Genomic DNA, 20537 nt, shown 5'->3' on the forward strand with positions numbered 1-20537 from the left:
AGGGTTATGGGCTGATGGGACTAGGTGCGAGTAAGCGTTCGGCATGGACTATAAGGGCCGAGATGGCCTGTTTCCGTGCTGTGATTGCTATATGGTTATAAGGAGAACAGCCAGAGGTCATTGTACATATTGGTACCAACGACATAGGTAGGAAAAGGGAGGAGGTCCTGAAAGCAGACTACAGGGGGTTGAGAAGGAAGCTGAGAAGCAGGACCTCAAAGGTAGTAATCTCCGGATTACTGCCTGTGCCACGTGACATTGAGTATAGGAATAGAATGAGGTGGAGGATAAATGTGTGGCTGAGGGATTGGAGCAGGGGGCAGGGATTCAGATTTCTGGATCATTGGGACGTCTTCTGGGGCAGGTGTGACCTATATAAAAAGTACAGGTTGCACTTGAATCTGAGGGGGACCAATATCCTGGCGGGGAGGTTTGCAAAGGCTATTGGGGAGAGTTTAAACTAAAATTGATGGGGGGTGGGAACCGAACTGAAGTGATGGAGGAAAGGGAGGTTAGTTCACAAATAGAGAAAGCTTGGAGACAGTGCGAAAGGGAGGATGGGAAAGTGATAGAGAAGGGACGCACTCAGACCGATGGTTTGAGATGTGTCTCTTTTAATGCGAGGAGTATTATGAATAAAGTGGATGAGCTAGAGTGTGGAGTAATGATGTTGTGACCATTAGAGACCTGGATGGCTCAGGGGCAGGAATGGCTACTTCAAGTGCCAGGCTTTAGATGTTTCAGAAAGGACAGGGAGGGAGGCAAAAGAGGTGGGGGTGTGGCACTGTTGATCAGAGATAGTGTCTCGGCTGCAGAAAGGGAGGTGGTCATGGAGGGGTTGTCTACAGAGTCTCTGTGGGTGGAAGTTAGGAATAGGAAGGGGTCAATAACTCTACTGGGTGTTTTTTATAGACCACCCAATAGTAACAGGGACATCAAGGAGCAGATAGGGAGACAGATTCTGGAAAGGAGTAATAATAACAGGGTTGTTGTGGTGGGAGATTTTAATTTCCCAAATATTGATTGGCATCTCACTAGAGTGAGAGGTTTAGATGGGGTGGAGTTTGTTACGTCTGTTTAGGAAGGTTTCTTGACACAAAGTGCAGGTAAGCCTACGAAAGGAGAGGCTGTACTTCATCTGGTATTGGGAAATGAACCTGGTCAGGTATCAGGTCTTTCAGTGGGAGAGCATTTTGGGGATAGTGATCACAATTCTATCTCCTTTACCATAGCATTGGAGGGGGATAGGAACAGACAAGTTAGGAAGGCTTTTAATTGGAGTAAGGGGAACTATGAGGCTATCAGGCAGGAACTTGGAAGCATAAATTGGAAACAGATGTTCTCAGGGAAACGTACGGAAGTAATGTGGCAAATGTTCAGGGGGTATTTGCGTAGATACGTTCCAATGAGATAGGAAAAGGATGGTAGGGTACATCTCTTTTGACTCCTTGCATAGATTACCATATGATCCCCCAGATCAATTTTATCCTTTAAGTCCTTTGTTCTTAACATATCTGTAGAATCCCTTGTGATTCTCCTTCACCTAGCCTGCTAGAGCAACCTCATGGCCTTCTGTTAGTCCTTGTGATTTCTTTCTTAAGTGTTCTCTTGCGTACCTTATACGCACATACCAATCTTTTTCCTACTTGCCAAAACTGCTATGTACCTTTCTCTCTTCTTAACCAGGGCCTCAATATCTTTCAAAAACAAAGGTTCCCTAATCCTGTTATCCTTGCCTTTTATTCTCATAAGACACATTCCAGCTTTGTGCACTCAAAATTTCACTTTCAAAGGCCTTCCGCTTACCAAGTACACCTCTACCAGAAAACAGCCTGTCCCAATTCACACTTCCCAGATTCTTTCCGAAACCATCAAAATTTCCTTTCTCCAATTTAGAATCTCAACCCGGGGACCAGACCTATCTTTTTGTATATTTACTTTGGAACTACTGGCATTATGTTCACTAGATGCAAGGTGTTCCCCTAAACAAGCTTCTGTCACCTGCGCTGTTCTATTCCCTAATAGGAGATCATGTATTGCACACTTTCGTTGGGACTTCTATGTCCTTAAGGAAACTTTCCTGAACACATTTGACAAACTTTATCCCATCTAGTCATTTACAGTACAGGACTGCCAGTCAATGTGGAAAGTTAAAATTACCTATCATAGAACCATAGAAACTACAGCACAGAAACAGGCCTTTTGGCCCTTCTTGGCTGTGCCAAACCATTTTCTGCCTAGTCCCACTGACCTGCACACGGACCATATCCCTCCATATACCTCCCATCCATGTATCTGTCCAATTTATTCTTAAATGTTAAAAAAGAACCCGCATTTATCAACCAACACACATCAAAGTTGCTGGTGAACGCAGCAGGCCAGGCAGCATCTCTAGGAAGAAGTACAGTCGACGTTTCAGGCCGAGACCCTTCGTCAGGACTAACTGAAGGAAGAGTGAGTAAGAGATTTGAAAGTTGGAGGGGGAGGGGGAGATCCAAAATTATAGGAGAAGACAGGAGGTGGAGGGATGGAGCCAAGAGCTGGACAGGTGATTGGCAAAAGGGATATGAGAGGATCATGGGATAGGAGGTCCGGGAAGAAAAACAGGGTGGGGGGGGAACCCAGAGGATGGGCAAGGGGTATATTCAGAAGGACAGAGGGAGAAAAAGGAGAGTGAGAGAAAGAATGTGTGTATAAAAATAAATAACAGATGGGGTACGGGGGGAGGTGGGGCATTAGCAGAAGTTAGAGAAGTCGATGTTCATGCCATCAGGTTGGAGGCTACCCAGACGGAATATAAGGTGTTGTTCCTCCAACCTGAGTGTGGCTTCATCTTTACAGTAGAGGAGGCCGTGGATAGACATGTCAGAATAGGAATGGGATGTGGAATTAAAATGTGTGGCCACTGGGAGATCCTGCTTTCTCTGGCGGACAGAGCGTAGGTGTTTAGCGAAACGATCTCCCAGTCTGCGTCGGGTCTCGCCAATATATAAAAGGCTACATCGGGAGCACCGGACGCAGTATATCACCCCAGCCGACTCACAGGTGAAGTGTCGCCTCACCTGGAAGGACTGTTTGGAGCCCTGAATGGTGGTAAGGGAGGAAGTGTAAGGGCATGTGTAGCACTTGTTCCGCTTACACGGATAAGTGCTAGGAGGGAGATCAGTGGGGAGGGATGGGGGGGACGAATGGACAAGGGAGTCGCATAGGGAGCGATTCCTGCGGAAAGTGGGGGGGGGGAAGGAAAGATGTGCTTAGTGGTGGGATCCCGTTGGAGGTGGCAGAAGTTACGGAGAATAATATGTTGGACCCGGAGGCTGGTGGGGTGGTAGGTGAGGACCAGGGGAACCCTATTCCTATTGGGGTGGCGGGAGGATGGAGTGAGAGCAGATGTACGTGAAATGGGGGAGATGCGTTTAAGAGCAGAGTTGATAGTGGAGGAAGCCACACTCAGGTTGGAGGAACAACACCTTATATTCCGTCTGGGTAGCCTCCAACCTGATGGCATGAACGTCGACTTCTCTAACTTCCGCTAATGCCCCACCTCCCCCTCGTACCCCATCTGTTATTTATTTTTATACACACATTCTTTCTCTCACTCTCCTTTTTCTCCCTCTATCCCTCTGAATATACCCCTTACCCATCCTCTGGGTCCCCCCCCCCCCCAGTCTTTCTTCCCGGACCTCTTGTCCCATGATCCTCTCGTATCCCTTTTGCCAATCACCTGTCCAGCTCTTGGCTCCATCCCTCCCCCTCCTGTCTTCTCCTATCATTTTGGATCTCCCCCTCCCCCTCCAACTTTCAAATCTCTTACTCACTCTTCCTTCAGTTAGTCCTGACGAAGGGTCTCGGCCTGAAACGTTGACTGTTCCTCTTCCAAGAGATGCTGCCTGGTCTGCTGCGTTCAACAGCAACTTTGATGTGTGTTGCTTGAATTTCCAGCATCTGCAGAATTCCTGTTGTTACCCGCATTTATCACCTCGTCTGGCAGCTCATTCCATACTCCCACCACTGTGTGAAGAAGCCCCCCCTAATGTTCCCTTTAAACTTTTCCCCCCTCACCCTTAACCCATGTCCTCTGGTTTTTTTCTCCCCTTGCCTCAGTGGAAAAAGCCTGCTTGCATTCACTCTATCTATACCCATCATAATTTTATATACCTCTATCAAATCTCCCCTCATTCTTCTACGCTCCAGGGAATAAAGTCCTAACCTATTCAATCTTTCTCTGTAACTGAGTTTCTCAAGTCCCGGCAACATCCTTGTAAACCTTCTCTGCACTCTTTCAACCTTATTTATATCCTTCCTGTAATTTGGTGACCAAAACTGAACACAATACTCCAGATTCGGCCTCACCAATGCCTTATACAACCTCATCATAACATTCCAGCTCTTATACTCAATACTTTGATTAATAAAGGCCAATGTACCAAAAGCTCTCTTTACGACCCTATCTACCTGTGACGCCACTTTTAGGGAATTTTGTATCTGTATTCCCAGATCCCTTTGTTCCACTGCACTCCTCAGTGCCTTACCATTAACCCTGTATGTTCTACCTTGGTTTGTCCTTCTAAAGTGCAATACCTCACACTTGTCTGCATTAAACTCCATCTGCCATTTTTCAGCCCATTTTTCCATCTGGTCCAAGTCCCTCTGCAGGCTCTGAAAACCTTCCTCGCTGTCTACTACCTCCAATCTTTGTATCATCAGCAAATTTGCCAATCCAATTTACCACATTATCATCCAGATCATTGATATAGATGACAAATAACAATGGACCCAGCACTGATCCCTGTGGCACACCACTAGTCACAGGCCTCCACTCGGAGAAGCAATTCTCTACTACCACTCTTTGGCTTCTTTCATTGAGCCAATGTCTGATCCAATTTACCACCGCTCCATGTATACCTAACGACTGAATTTTCCTAACTAACCTCCCATGTGAGACCTCGTCAAAGGCTTTACTGAAGTCCAAGTAGACAATATCCACTGCCTTCCCTTCATCCACTTTCCTGGTAACCTCATCGAAAAACTCTAATAGATTGGTCAAACATGACCTACCACGCACAAATCCATGTTGACTCTCCCTAATAAGTCCCTGTCTATCCAAATGCTTGTAGATTCTGTCTCTTAGTACTCCCTCCAATAACTTACCTACTACCGACGTTAAACTTACTGGCCTATAATTTCCCGGATTACTTTTCGATCCTCTTTTACACAACGGAACAACATGAGCCACTCTCCAATCCTCTGGCACCTCACCTGTAGACAGCGACATTTTAAATATTTCTGCCAGGGCCCCTGCAATTTCAACACTAGTCTCCTTCAAGGTCCGAGGGAACACCCTGTCAGGTCCCGGGGATTTATCCACTTTAATTTTCCTCAAGACAGCAAGGACCTCCTCCTTTTCGATCTGTACAGTTTCCATGATCTCACTGCTTGTTTCCCCTAATTCCATAGACTTCATGCCAGTTTCCTTAGTAAATACAGACGCAAAAAACCTATTTAAGATCTCCCCCATTTCCTTTGGTTCCGCACATAGCCGACCACTCTGATCTTCAAGAGGACCAATTTTATCCCTTACAATCCTTTTGCTCTTTATATACCTGTAAAAGCTTTTTGGATTATCCTTCACTTTGACTGCCAAGGCAACCTCATGTGTTCTTTTAACCCTCCTGATTACTTTCTTAAGTATTTTCTTGCACTTCTTATACTCCTCAAGCACCTTATTTACTCCTTGCTTCCTATACATGTCATATAACTCCCTCCTCTTTATTAGAGTCGCAATATCCCTTGAGAACCAAGGTTCCTTATTCCTATTCACTTTGCCTTTAATCCTGACAGGAACATACAAATTCTGCACTCTCAAAATTTCTCCTTTGAAGGCTTCCCACCTACCGATCACATTCTTGCCAGAGAACAACCTGTCCCAATCCACGCTTTTTAGATCCTTTCTCATTTCTTCAAATTTGGCCTTCTTCCAGTTAAGAACCTCAGCCCTAGGACCAGATCTACCCTTGTCCATGATCAAGTTGAAACTAATGGTGTTATGATCACTGGAACCAAAGTGCTCCCCTACACAGACTTCCGTCACTTGTCCTAACAGGAGATCCAATATTGCATCCCCTCTTGTCCTGACAAAGGGTCTCGGCCTGAAACGTCGACTGTACCTCTTCCTAGAGATGCTGCCTGGCCTGCTGCGTTCACCAGCAACTTTGATGTGTGTTGCTTGCATCTCCTCTAGTTGGTCCCTCTATATATTGATTTAGAAAACTTTCCTGAACACATTTTACAAACGCTAAACCATCTAGACCCCTAACAGTATGGGAGTCCCAATCAATATATGGAAAATTAAAATCCCCTACCACCACAACTTTATGTTTCCTGCGGTTGCCTGCTATCTCCCTACAGATTTGCTCTTCCAATTCTCGTTGACTATTGGGTGGTCTGTAATACAATCCCACTAATGTGCCCATACCTTTCCTGTTACTCAGCTCCACCCATAAGGACTCAATAGTCAAGCCCTCTAATCTGTCCTGCCTGAGCACTGCTGTAATATTTTCCCTAACAAGCAATGCTACTCCCCCACCTTTCACTCCTCTGCCTCGATCACATCTGAAACATCGGAACCCTGGAATATTAAGCTGCCAGTCCTGCCCCTCCTGTAGCCAAGCTTCACTAATTGCTACAACATTATAATTCCACATGTCAATCCACGCCCTCAACTCATCCGCCTTCCCCGCAATACTCCTAGCATTGAAATATATACGCCTCAGAAGATTTTTACCACCACTCACAACCTTTCTATTAGCGGATTTGCTTGAACTTTTAACATTTATTTTCGCCCCAGCCACACTGTCAGTTCTGGCATTCTGGTTCCCATCCCCCTGCAAATCTAGTTTAAAGCCTCCCCAATAGCACTAACAAACCTCCCTGAAAGGATATCGGTCCCCCTTGTAGTTCAAGTGTAACCCGTCTCTCGTGTACAGGTCCCACCTGCCCCAGAAGAGGTCCCAATTATCCTGAAATCTGAAACCCTGCCCCCTACACCAGTTCCTCAGCCACTTGTTCATCCTCCAGAGCATCCTATTCCTACCCTCACTGGCACATAGCACAGGTAGCAACCCTGAGATTACCACCCTCGAGGTCCTGCTTTTCAACTTTCTACCAAGCTCTCTGTACTCACTCTCCAGGACTTCCTCACTCTTCCTTGCTATGTCATTGGTACCGATGTGCACCACGACATCTGGCTGATCACCCTCCCACTTCAGAATGTCATGCAATCGATCAGAGACATCCTTGACCCTGGCACCCGGGAGGCAACAAACCATCCTGGATTCTCTGTCACGACCACAGAACCTCCTATCTGCACCTCTAACTATCGAGTCCCCTATTACTACCGCTCTCCTCTTTTTCCCCCCTCCCTTCTGCACTGCAGAGCCAGACTCAGTGCCAGAGATCTGGCTACTGCAGCTTGTCCCAGGTAAGTCATCCCCCCCAACAATATCCAATGCGGTATACTTGTTGAGGGAAATGGCCACAGGGGAACCTTGCTCTGCCTGCCCTTTCCTCTTCCCTTGCCTGACAGTAACCCAATTTCCTGTGTTCTGCTCCTTTGGCGTAACTACTTCCCTATAGCTACCATCTATAATCTCCTCATTCTCCCGAATGATCCGCAGGTCATCCAGCTCCTGCTCCAGTTTCCTAACGCGTTTGTTAGGAGCTGCAGTTGGATGCACTTCTTGCAGGTGTCGTTGACAGGGACACCGGAGGGCTCCCTGACTTCCTACATCCTGCAAGAGGAGCATTCCAACATCCTGCCTGGCATTCTCTCTACGCTAGACAATCTGAACAAAAAACTTACTGGAACCTACCCTGGCCTCTGCTTGTTCTCGCCGAAGCCTGTTGAGCCAAAGCGATCCCACTCTGACGATGGCCGCTGTATATGGTGGTCTTTTAAACCTTGGCGCGCTACGTCATGCGCCTGCGCAGTGCAGACCCTTCTCCCCGAGCAGTGTTTAAAAGAAAATGACTTTTTCTACCCAATTTCTTCCACTCCCTTCTTCAGCTGCTTGCTTCGACTGAAAACCTTATATTTCTTGCAACTGTCTGCAATCTTTCTATAAAATTGTTTCTGTAAATGCTGCAGACTGTTGGGTAGTGTATAACAGTCCCATTAACATGGTCATACCTTTCTTATTCTACACTTCAACCATAAAGCCTCACTAGAGAAGTTCTCCAGATTGTCCTGTCTGAGCACTGCCATGACATTTTCCCTGACGAGTCACACCACCCCTCCTGCTCTGTCACATCTAAAACAACGGAACCCTGGAATATTGAGCTGCCAGCCCTGCCCTTCTTGCAACCAAGTCTCAAAAATGGCTGCAATATCATAATTCCATGCATTGATCCGAGCCAAGCTCATCTCCCTTTCCTACAATACTTCTTGCTTTGAATATACACAACTCAGAACATTAGTCCCACCATCCTCAACCTTTTGATTCCTGACTTTGTCTGAGGTCTTAAAACATACCTCCACAACCACTCCACCATCTGTTCTGGCACTCTAGTTTAACGCCCCCCCCCCCCACCCCTCATGTAGTACTAGCAAACCTTCACGCTATGACATTTGTCACCCTCCAGTTTAGGTGAAAACTTTCTCTTCTATACAGGTCCCACCTTCTCTGGAAGAGAGCCCAATGATCCAAAAATCTGAAGTACCCCCTCCTATACCAACTCCTTAGCCATGTGTTAAACTAGATGATTGTCTTATTTCTGACCTCACCAGAACATGGCACGGCTACCAATCCTGAGTTCACAACCCTTGCAGTCCTGTCCTTAACTTGGCACCTGACTCCCTGAACTCACTTTGCAGAACCTCATCCCTCTTCCTACCTATGCCATTAGTACCTATACGAACCATGTCCTCTGGCTGCTCACTCTCCCACTTAAAAATGCTGAGGACTGGACCTGAGATGTCCCAGACCCTGGCACCCAGGAGGCAACATACAGTCTGGAGTCTCATTCTCATCCACAGAACCTCCGGTTTTCTTAATGAATCTCATCACCACAGATTGCTTCTTCTCTTCTCTCTCCTTCCCTTCTGAGCCACAGAGCCAGAGATCTGACCCATGACTTTCCTCACCTAGGGCATCCCCCCTACAGTATCCAAAGTGATATACCCATTGTTGAGGGGATGGCCACAGGGGTACTCTGCACTGGCTGTTTAACCCCTTTCACCTTCCTATCACCCAATTTCCTGTGTCCTGTGCCTTGGGTGTAACTAACTTTCTACATGTCCTTTTACCCACTCAGTCTCTCAGATCATCTATAGTTCATCAAGTTCCAGCTCCAACTCAACATGAAGTTAGTCAGAGGATATCAAGTATAAATTGGCATCAAAAGCAGCTTAAAAATATGGGCCAAAAGGCCCTCTTTAGTGCTATACTGTGCGTATGATCGCTGATGATATCATAGCCTCTGTACTACACTCTGTCCTGTCACACCTGGAAAGTGGTGCCTCACATGCCAGAATGCCACTTATTGCCTGCAGCTTGATGTTCAATGATTATAGCTCAGAAGCTGGTAGGTAAACTGTCCTTATTGGGTCGCAATACTTCTCTATGTAACTGGATCTTGACATTTTGACAGAAAGGCCACAGTCCATCTGTGTTGGCAGAAAGATCTCTAGTTCCATTATGCTGAGCACTGGCACTTCCCAGGGCTGCATACTCAGTACGCTGCTGGTGCATGACTGCATTGCTCGATCCAGTTCAAACCAAATCAAGTTTGCTGATGACACAAGTGGTTGGCCTCATCAACAACAAGACTATAGTGTAGAGAGGCTGATGGAATGATGGAAGCACAACATGAGTCTCAACATGGTCAAAGAGATGATTGTGGACCATAGGAAGGTGCAGAGTACACTGCTCCATGGAGAGAGTTAAGAGTACCAAGTTTCTGGGAATAAAGGATGATCTTACCTGGTCCCGCAACACCACCTCTTTGCTTGAAAAAGCACAGCAGCATTTCCACTTCCTGAGGAGATTGATGCAAGTGAGGCTCTCCCTCCCCTTTCTGACCAATTTTCACAGGAGCACCATTGAGTGTCCTGACCAATTGCATCACCATCTGGTAATTTACAAGGTATCTAACCACAAATCTTCACACAGAATTGGGGTCTCTCTTCCATCCATTTGAGATATTTATCAGGAGTGCAGCATACACAGGGCCCTTAGCATTGTCTGCGACCCCTTGCCATTAGGTACCATAGCATTAAGACAAGGAAACAGCTTCCTCCCGCAGGCCGTAAGCCCACCCAGATGTCATTATGCATAAAGCAGCAGTAGCATTATATTGTTTACTTTTAAACTTGTACCTTATTATCTGTTAACTTATTTGTGGTAATGTGTTATGAGAATTATTTGTATTGTGTTGTGAATCTTGTGCAAATGATGTCTCATTTGATGGTATACATGTGCATGGTTAAATGACAATAAACAGGAACCTGAATATTCTATCTCAAAACTTCCAATATTGTTCACAAAATACCGTTTGGGAGTATAAGCTTAGATCCTTATACAGGTAGAAACAATACACAACCTAGACAAAAGGGTAAATTGTTGTGCCACAATTCTTACACCTAGCTTCCACTTGGATTAATCCACAAATACAATTTACACATGACAACTGGAACTTTCAGGGTTCAACATAGTGTTATCAAGCTTTATTTTACATGCGCACTCTTCTAGAGCACAGATTAATGAAGTACATTGCAATACATACCAATAATTTATTTAATAAAAAACTGCAGTTCAATAGAACTTCTGTTTCTTGTCAAAACTATCAAATTTACAGGAGGTGAAGGGAAGGTAGTATATTCATGTATCTGAATATAAATTTTATATACATTATACATCCCAATATATGAACTTGAAAAATAAAATACAGGATATCCCAGCTCAGTTTTAATCAGTGTCAGACACCATGATTCTGAACAACAGGAGCAGGCAGAAATGAAAAGTGGACAGACTTAATTAAAAACTGCATGATTTGTTTCAGAAAACAGAATTGCGGCAGTTACATAAAAGTTGCATTAAATCAAATAGATTTAACTGATAGCTAACATACCACTTGCCTTTTTCTGGAGCGAAACAACAATTATGCCATAGAACCTGATTAATGTGCAGTGCACAGGTGAATTCAGCAAATTGGCTCATGTATGAATGATTTGAGTTGTAGAAGTTCCAATCATTAGGACTTATTTAATTTCTAAAGAATAAAATCACTATATTTCACTCCCATTAATTTTATACAAACCACAAAAGGGCTTACATAAATATTGTTATACTGTGATATAGTAAATCACTGCAATTTCATTTCCATATCCTGAGATATAACCCAAGATTTGCTACATGTTCAGACCTGGATGATGATTTGTACTAAGACTCCAAAGGGATCAGCAGAAATTTGAGTCTTTTTAATTACTTTTCTACGACGTGGCTATGAAAACTGGCAGGAATAGAATTCTCTCTGAATACCCGATTCAGAAGTTTTTTTTAAAAAAAAGGAGCAAGAGGTTAAAAATATTGCTAAATGAAAGGAATGAATATACTACCTTAAACTTCATTTATATTTGATGAAAGCAATTCAACAGCCATAACTGATATGCTATCATTGTACAAATACAATAGCATATAGCACACCTTTTCAGGTGACTTCCATGATGAAAAGACAAGAATTCATTTATGAGAGACAGGTAAGTTATACAATAGAGTTTCATCACTGCTCACTCCCCAGGAGCACTGACATCAATGACCACGATGGTCTTGAATTTCATGCAATGAGTTGAAGCAAATTGCTAATTTACTACTAAATAATCATGCATAATGATTTGTCTCTGGACATAGTAAAATATAAATGTGCATTACCCTATTGTATAAAGAGAAAAATCTTCCACATTAGTTGAAGAAATATGCATAAATTGGTGCAATCTGAGCTGCTGTATATTTATATAGAAACATTTCAAAAAGGTGATCAAGGGTACACAGTACAATAAAACTTTCAATAAATGTACAAATGTCATACCGAAATACATTATTGAAAACAATTTACTTTATAAGTATAAATGTACCTACCGAAAATAGACCACATTAAAGCTGACCATTGATGATTCTGTTCAAAAGGGAGGCAGCTTGTTAACTGGTGATACAATTTGTTATATTAAATCAATCTGTACTCAGAATGGGGAGGATGATATTTTGTTTAAAAGTATAAGAATTTTGGAAAAAATTATGATGAATGTATAGAGAAAGCTGTCCAATCTTGTAAATATATTAAAATTTCAATGCATGCAACTTTGAGAGAAAATTATTTTGGCATTTTTTCCTCTCTGAATGTAATATTGTGTAGACACACACAAAAAAAACTTTCCATCAATTTCTCACAAGATTGGTCTATACATAGCACTGGTCTGGTTTACGGAGGCTAAGTGAAATGTCAACACACGAATGTATTTTTAATCACCAACCTCATCTCTAAACCAGATATTTTTGCAACCCTATTACAGAAGACCAGATAAAGTTAGATCATAAACTGGAGGTGTCCATTCAAACCAGCACTTCAACACTGAATAAGCTCATGCAGTTTCAAGTTATTTAAAAATGCCAATTAATCAATTGCGTATTACGTTAAAAAGGATTTTTTAAAAATCATCTGCTTTAAAGTCTTCTGGCGTTCTGACAACACCAAATTTGTCCCACTTCATTTCATCAGTTTATGTGTAAATTGTCTCATTAATATCCTTGCTTTTGTTGGCACTACTCATTAGACCCATTCTATCATCATTTCAATCATCCTAATACAATGGAGACAATAGGCAGATGCGCTTATCAAATAAAATTAAAATTATGCACCAACCCGTATTAATCAACAATTTATATACAGTTAAATATAATGGGATGCAGGAGAAACTGTACAGTTTGTGTAATTTTTAAACACTTTAAAATCATTTAAAATGTAAATTGTATAACATCTTTCATGTCGATTGAGATGAAATTCCAGGAACTGTCCCATTGCAGATGAAGATGTCAGATTCACAGCTGTCAAAACTTGCTAAAATCCAATGTTATCTTGATGATAGCAGATTTGGCAAAAACGATTCAGTTTACTAACCTACAAGAGGAAATAAAAGGGATAAAGGATTAGAATAACGAGGCTTCATTTTCATAATTACTATTTTGCCTCCAACTTTACCAATATTATAAATATCCAACCTTCAATAACCCAGTAAGAATTCAATCTACCCCATCGGTGAAGTGATTAATTATGTAGGGTTAGAGAACTTTCAAACATGCCACTATAGAAACCCAAAATCAACAAACCATCTACTGGAGGCACTCTTAAGTCGAGCAGCGTCAGTGGCAAGAAAGAAACTGTTGATGTTTCCGGTCAAGACCCTGCATCAAGACAGATAGGAAAGGAGAGAGAGCCAGCATAAGAGAAGGGGATGACAAGAAAGGATTCCTGTGCAATTGGTGAACTGAGGAGAAATGCGAGACGGCAAGTAATGGAGGAGTGTGGGATGGAGATGGAAGACTGTGACAGGTGAATGATAGATGGAAGCAGACCAAGAGAGGAGGAAAATGCAACAGAGTGTGAAAATGGGAGACAGCTGCTGGAGGAAGATAAGCAGGAATACCAAGTATAACCAAGGCTGGATTTGGAAAAGTAAAAGAACTGTGAAAGGAACCATTAGGATAGGAAAGGTGAACAACAGTTAGAATCAGATGGGAGTTTTTGGGTGGGGTGGGGGTGTGATACAGAAGAACTCTGTCTGCAGTGGGTTAATGGAGGCAGGAAGGGTCAAAGGTAAATGACGGGGAGGTGGGAATAGGTTGGGAAAGGGGACAAAAAAATGGGAAGGGCAGTGGATCAAAAGGAGGGGGTGAAGGGGGAAGGCAGGAGGAAAGTGAAAGGTTGGAAGAGTTTTACCTAAAATTGGAAAACTCAATATTTGTACCATTGAATGGTAAAGTACCCAGGCAGAATACAAGGTGTTGCTCCTCCTTTCTGTGCAAGGCTTCATCCTAGCAGTAGAGAAGGCCAAGGATACATAGTTCAGTGTGGAAATGGGAAGGTGATTTAAAATGGTCCACAGCTGGTTGTTACGAATGGCCATTGTGTACTGAGTGTGGGTGTTCCATCACCAAGTCTGTGCTTAATCTTGCTGACATGGAGGCGATGACATCAGGAGTACCAAATGCAGAAGACAAGGTTGAAGGAAATTCATGTGAGCCTTTGCCTCACTTGGTAGGACTGTCTAGTCCCTGGATGGTGGTGAGGGAGGATGTGCAAGGACAAGAATTACATCTACTGCAAGGTCAGGGGAAACTGCCATGTAAACAAGAGATGTGGAGGGATGAGTGTCCAGAGAGTCACGGAGGGAGTAATACCTATAAAAGGTGGAAAAGGGTGGGGAGAATTCCAAGAATCTCAGCAATGTTCTCTCTAATTTGTAATGACCAGTCCAGTGGATGCAAAAATCTTGTGCTGTGCAATTTTTTGCCCAATGACAACATGTACACACTGAATAATTTCTTCAATAACAACAGTAAAAAATAAGCCAGTTCTAAAATCTGCAGACAAATCATCGCAAACTCCATGTTGTCAACACTATACACATCAGAAACTGGAAAAGGTAAGGTGCATACGATAGTGAAATTTACTTAACATGTAGAGGGCAACAATCTTTTGTGTGCAGTTTAAATTCCTTTGTGCATTAGTAGCGTAAGATGTGTGGGCGCACACATGCGTACACCTTAGAGGGAGCACTGCATCTCAGACCATTTTTGCCTCTTCCCTTCTCCTTTCTATGCTGGTCATCTCATCCCCCTACTCCCAGTACTGATGTAGCATTTGGACCCGAAATATCGACAATTTCTTTCCTCTCACAGGTGCTACTAGACCCACTGAGTTGCTCCAGCAGATTACTTGCTGTTACAGATTCCAGCACCTGCAGTCTCTCATGTCTCCACAGAAATCTAAAACTTGCTTGGACTTGAAGAGCGCTGCTTATTGAATACTGCCATTAAAAAAAAACAAACTTATGATTTTAAATGTCGCTGAAGGTCTAGAGAGACTTGAATACAAAATCTAGATCAACACCCCACTGGAGTGGTACTTTATTCCTGAAGCTAACTAATGGCATTGTTTTATTATCTCATATCTGCCTCATGTGGATCTAGTATAATTTAAGGTGGCTGAAGACTCCAATGCACGAGCCACAGATACTGCAATGGGACAGGTGTTGCCCAGGGAGATTAAGAGAGTTATTCAACATGCTATGTGCTCATTCTGTAGTTTGGATTTGTCTTCTGATTGGTCTGAAAGTACAACATTTTGAGTGGTTGGAGGCCAGTGGATTCCATGAGTAATTTAGAATGTTATATAAGCAATGCTTGTTTCAGAAGCCAGATATCAAGTATGCTGATCATGTGGCCCACCAACCAGAGCCAGTTAGAACCTTGTGTTGGTGATGTTAACATGGGAGAAAATGCCCATCCTATTAAATGAATCAAAAGATTTTGTATAAACAGCATTGTTAGTATTTCTGCAGTGTTTTAAGGCGCACAGTGTAAAACATTCTTGTCTCCAAATCATATAGGCTGTGAAAAAACAGTCTCCTGAGCAGAAATTATCAGTTTGATCCCAGGACTGATGTCTGATAATGTCTTTGATTCCATCCCAAAACACATCTGCTACAACTTCAGCAGCTGAAAAAAAGTTCTTCACATATTGGAAACACAAGGCCTTTAGAGCAGAAACTATTCCTGTTAGTATTAAAATATGGACAAATATTTCTGGTGTGAATTCATGACCTCATCACCATAACAGAAGACAAATCATGCCAGAGGAAATAAGGGATGACCTAATCATGAGCACCTTCAGTAGTTACAGAAAACTGTCTGCCAGCCAGAGGGAAACCTCTTGCTGGGATCCTTGTCAACTGCCATCTTAGGAAGGAGTTTCAAAAGAGCTCCTCCCCAAGTCTAATATGGATTCTGTCCATCCAGAGGTATAACAGATATGATCCCTACTGTGCAACAAATGCTGTAACATTTAGACTGTGATGCTAATGACTGTATATGGCCATTTTCAATGTCTTAGAAGCACACTTGTTACATGAACAAATAAGTACACTTCAAAACTCTTTCACTGACCGCACAACACTTTGGGATGTCACGAAGCACGTTTTATAAATTAAGTCACACTTCTCAAATTTCCTCCCAACTTGACACAAAGAATACAAATTAGTTCTGTGGCTAAATTTGAATTTTTTTCAAAGAAAATGTTCTATTAAACAAAATGTTTGTTCTGGAATTAGATCCAACAAAAATGACTTGGGACATGTGGTTGTGTTCCCTGTACCTGTTGCCCTTATCCCTGATGCCAACAGGAATGAGTTCAGGAAATGCTGTTTAAGTAGCAAAGTGATGCACTGCAGCACATTTGTGGAAACACTAAATCCCTTAAATTGCAGGTGGAATGAACTGCAACACTATTACTATGCCAAAATAGAGCCAATCAACATAAGGAAGGATAATGCCAATTGGAAAGATTGGTCAATAAAAATAACTGATCCTCAAAACATACATAATCATCACCATAATTGCACAGCCTTTTGACAGTGTCACAAGTAGAAAATAGAGCAATATTTGTATAGCAATTTGAATATTGGCTATAGGAATACAATGAACATTGGTGTATGCCCTCAGAATTGAATATGAACCTACAATCTTTTATATTGTTCAGTACAAAATGTAAGCTAGAGCATAGCAATGCATCTGACAACTAGTTTGAATAATTATTCCAGATACAGTTTTGTTGACTGACAAACACTGATTCAGCACACTGCATAATTAATGTACTATCAGAACTGGAAGATGGGTCTGAAATTTTAAAATGTTAACAATTGTGTTCAATTGGATTCTGGCAAACCAAAACCTCAACTGCAAACACCACCACTGTGATTTTATCTGAAATGTGACAGAATATTTTAATAGTATCATTTCTATTGCAACAATTATTTGGTTCTCCTTTACAAGTGTGTACTGGAAATGGCATTAAACGATCTTGAATCTTAAGCCAAACCAGAGTAAATCTGCCAACACACAAAATCAAACTAAAGCGCCAATGAAGAAAAAAATTCTTAAACTGGTGTATTAGCTCAGGGCACCTTAAGCACCACCAGGGACTGCATCAATTTTTGCTTAAAACATGCCCGAATCTAAGGGGAAAAATACATCTAATTAACAGGTTAGAATATCACTCAGTCATTAGCTCTAGATATAATCTGAGCAAACAATTCATCTGGTCATGTTTAATATGATACAAGAAATCAGTTATTTAAGGCAAACAAATCTCTATGGTGAACTGTCAACTGGGAAAAGTCTCCATCAAAGCAAGATACTGAATATTCAATATTGGTAATTGTTGGGAGTCATAACTAACAAACTGAAAGCTTCTATTTCTGCTGGCTTCTCTGGAATGAAGAATTTCTTGTTTCTTATTTCTTGCAATTTTTTAAACTATAAGGTTAGCACTGTCATGCTATCTGAAGGATATCAAGAACAGTTGTGCAAAGGCTCCAGTAAGAGAAGGATCAGCAAGATGAGCAATTCAAATTTATCTATTGATTGGATTTGGGAGAGAGAGAACTACAGGTAAGTACTACAGCTGAAAAAATGGAAGAGTGATCAATATAAATCTATGGAAGAAATATAGTCATATTTTTTAAGTGAAGGATTCTTAACAGTTTATTTCTTAATTTGCACACTAGCAAAATCAGATAATGAACCACAATACTCATTTTGTGGAGTTCAGCATAAGCGTGTGTTAATTTTTGCTTTACAGTTAATACTTCTAACAGGTTAAACGCATTTAACTGTAAAGACAGATACTGCTCACCCTTCAGCATTATGCAATATTTTCTGAAACCACAATGTAGCAGGTCTTGTTTACACCATGCTTTAAACATGGATAGTCAGTGGAATCTCTAATGGCAAACATCAATCAAAATAAAATATGTCATGAGCCATTTTTAGGAAGACATTGTTCTTTCATTTCTGTGGAATCTCTTCAGTCCCTTGGAGACTGAAGTTAGCAATTCATCTTCCTGGGGCTCGAGAGAATGCCAAGACCTAGTTTTGCAAGCGTTCTTTGTAATTGTACCTCAAGTACAGATGTTTTACTTAAAATTTAAGCCTCTGTCTGTTCTAAAGCCATTATCCTTTATTCTTACAATCTACCATCCTCTCTTCACCAACTTGCCAAAAACCTTAAATGAGCTGGCAAACAAATCATTGCCCATCTTTCCCAATTCCACCTCGGATCTCTGCTGATTCCTACCCCTGCTAAAATGCAATATGTCTTAGTTACAAATAACTCCATGTGTGACTATTAAATATCCTTCTTGGTTCTCCTCAATCTTTAAAAGCTTTCAATCCTCTTCCAATAGGTTTGTCATCTAATTAGTGGGACTGCATGCACCCACATCCATTCTTGTCCATCTATTCGTTATAGCAGAATCAATTGAAAAGCATTCTCTCCTTCAGATACCTCAATAATTTACTTCATACTGGCCACTGACCATTGTAATAGCATTCAAAAACACAACAGTTTTCAAATGTGCACCAACACCATCCAAATCTTCAGATCCCTCAATTAGATGAGCAGAAATTTTCATTACTGGAGAGGGATTAAGGCAGTGTACCAAATCTTGTACAACTTGTCCAATCTCCCCAAAAACAAGTGTCTTCATTTAAAGCACATCACAAAAGAGAAAATCTAAAAAGTCCAACTACATCTGGCTTTCTCAACCCCACAATCTAGATCAAGAGCTTGCTAGGCAACTGCCCTGCCTAAAACCAAAAACTACTAAGTTGCAGCCTAGTCCATATAAAAAAAGAGCCTTCCCTTCCACCTACATTTTCCATTGCCATGGGGAAACAGCCAAAATAATCTAGGACCCCTTCTATCCTGATCTGGTTCCCCCTCCCAATGGGCAGAAGATACAATAAAATGAGATCACATACCACCAGGCCTAAAGGCAACTTCTACCCTGCTGTTATAAGACTTTTGAACAGATCTCTTGTACAATAAAGGAAGTCTTAATCTCTCAGTCTACCTGCACTTTGTCTATTGGCATGACACCTGGTCTGTAACTGTAACACTATATTTCTGCATTGCTTTTATTCACCCTTTGTACTATCTCAATGTACTTATGTAGAGAATGACCTTTCTGGTTGGCATACAAACACACACTTTCTACTGTATCTTGGTACATTTGACAATAATAAACCAGTTACCAAATTTAAGCCTTTGGTGATTTTCCAAAGGGCAACAGTGGTGTAGCAGGTGATGCTGCTGCCCAAGCTCTTGCAACCCAGGTTTAAGCCTGATCTCTAGTGCTGCGTGGAGTTTGCAAGTTCTCCCTGTAATTTCATAGATTTCCAAAGCTGTAGGTCAAATCACAGGTGGTGATGAGTCAGTGAAATTTGGCATGTCACCAATACTCTTTTAAAAAAAGAGCTGCACTGTTGAGTCTTTCCTGACTGATTTTATCAGAGGAATGCAAGCCCAGTCCATCATGGGTACAGCCCTTTCCAACACAAGAGCATCCATAAGAGGCAAAGCCTCTATCATCTATCATCTAGGAATCTCACAATCCGGATCATACCCTTCTCTTACTGTTACCATCAGGCAGGAGGTACAGTAGCCTACACTCCCACTCCACCAGGTTCAGGAACAGCTAATTTCCTGAAACCATCAAGGTTTTAAACTTACCCCCATAACCGTAATTATACCTCAGCAATGGAACACTGTGGGCCACTTGCACTACCATAAGGCAGGAACAGAATTATGGCATTCTGCCCAGTCTGATCTGCCTTTCCATCATGGTTGATTTATTATCCCCCTCCACCCCATTCTCCTGCTTTCTCCCTATAACCTTACTAACTAAAAAACCTATTAACCTGCTCTAAATATACCCAATGACTTTGCTATCACAGCTATGCACAGTGGCATGCAAAAGTTTGGGCACCCCAAGAGATCTGAGCTCTCAGATAACTCTTACCAAGGTCTCAGACCTTAATTAGCTTGTTAGGGCTATGGCTTGTTCACACTCATCATTAGGAAAGGCCAGGTGTTGCAAATTTCAAAGCTTTATACCGACTCCTCTAACCTCGTCCCAACAATCAGCAGCCATGGGCTCCTCTAAGCAGCTGCCTAGCACTTTGAAAATTAAAATAAATGATGCCCACAAAGCAGAAGGTGGCTATAAGTAGATAGCAAAGCGTTTTCAGGTAGCTGTTTCCTCAGTTCGTAATGTAATTAAGAAATGGCAGTTAACGGGAACAGTGGAGCTCAAGTTGAGGTCTGGAAGACCAAGAAAACTTTCTGAGAGACTGCTCATAGGATTGCTAGAAAGGCAAATCAAAACCACCGTTTGACTGCAAAAGACCTTCAAGAAGATTGAGCAG

At 42.1% G+C, this 20537-nt stretch overlaps 1 protein-coding gene across 1 annotated transcript in view; it reads right to left on the bottom strand.

The window, feature by feature from the left end:
* Positions 1-10700: 10700 nt before the first annotated feature.
* foxo3b (forkhead box O3b) overlaps positions 10701-20537 on the bottom strand; it is a 72788-nt gene continuing 62951 nt past the window's right edge. Inside the window, exon 3 of the mRNA XM_063040800.1 lies at positions 10701-13170. The gene's annotated coding sequence lies outside the window, so the exon portion shown is untranslated. The remainder of the gene's footprint in view (positions 13171-20537) is intronic.

This window comes from Mobula hypostoma, chromosome 2 (assembly GCF_963921235.1).
Source record: "Mobula hypostoma chromosome 2, sMobHyp1.1, whole genome shotgun sequence".
Taxonomy (NCBI): Eukaryota; Metazoa; Chordata; class Chondrichthyes; order Myliobatiformes; family Myliobatidae; genus Mobula; species Mobula hypostoma.